The following is a 1,149-nucleotide window of genomic DNA, read 5'->3' as shown; positions in this document are numbered from 1 at the left end:
CTTCATCCTATCTGATTGGAGACCTCAACTAGACCTTAAACTTTTACCTTCGGTTCCTTTCAACTCCTCTCATTTCATCTCACCTCACCACCTTCATTAAGAAAAAGAGTAAATGAATTTTTTTTAAAATTAATTAAAAAGGTTAAAAAAAAACCTATGTTATCATCACATCACATTTACAGCATTTTGCCAACTGTCCATAATTTCTCAGGACTTTCCCATATTCCGCAAATGGGAATTCAGGGCCTTTCTGATTTAGCAATCAGGAATTCAGAGCCTTACCTCGAACACCACACCAAAGCTAGCCTATCTTGATATGATATTGTCGGTGTGTGACGTAGTCTGATGTTAAAATGTTGAATCTCTCTGACTGGGTTTTGAAAAAAAGTTGGCAAGCCTGCAGTTAAACTCTTCTCCTTTCCTTTTTAACATTAACACTTTATCCCCAGGGGAACGCCCAACGGCGACGGTGTGATCTCCTTTTAGACAGGAGCACATGTTAAATTTATTATTTCCTTTCTGAATGGTTTGTGTGGCCTTTAAGGGCGAAATCAGTTTGTTTACCTCACTTGGAGTAAATAGCATGAGTGAACTGAAAATTTGGGGTATGGATGTGCTAGATGTAATGATTTCAGTTCCGATGGTTACGGAACACAGCACTACCAAATACTCAGACGAATATCTTGATGTAAAAAGACGAACTCCTACCTTTTCAAGAGCACAAAATAACTTTTAATTTGTTTGAAACAAGAGTAGTTGGTTTTCCGTATTGCGAGTTGACATTGGCTCTGTCCCTCCCTCGAACGAGAATATTATAGTGACTGCCTTTCGGCTCGATGCTTACTCGAGCTTCTCTTCCTCGTGACTGACCATGAGTGACTGGTTGTGAGTCATGAGTGACTGACTGTGTATAAGCTCATGTAAGCTTCCCTTGCACAAGACCTGCGTGTCCCGTGCAAACTCTCGAATAACCTCCCCCCACCAGCCGGGTTGCCAGGAAGGTTTTCAATGTAAAGAAAGGGGCCAAGTATCGACTATAACACTGACTCTAATTCCTTTTCTGGTGAACATGTGATCATCATGTTCAATTTTCTCAATGTGCTGAAAATTTCATAATATTAGGGAGTGTATTTTTTAATCTCTGCTGGC

General features: G+C 40.2%; 1 protein-coding gene across 1 annotated transcript in view; it reads left to right on the top strand.

Annotated features, from left to right (window-relative positions):
- The window catches only part of LOC101861770 (endoplasmic reticulum aminopeptidase 1), a gene marked incomplete in the record, with an annotated part of 33,178 nt that overhangs the window by 7,961 nt on the left and 24,068 nt on the right, over positions 1 to 1,149 (top strand).

Source organism: Aplysia californica, unplaced genomic scaffold, assembly GCF_000002075.1.
Source record: "Aplysia californica isolate F4 #8 unplaced genomic scaffold, AplCal3.0 scaffold00837, whole genome shotgun sequence".
NCBI classification, from domain to species: domain Eukaryota; kingdom Metazoa; phylum Mollusca; class Gastropoda; order Aplysiida; family Aplysiidae; genus Aplysia; species Aplysia californica.
This window is presented reverse-complemented; position numbering and strand designations above follow the sequence as displayed.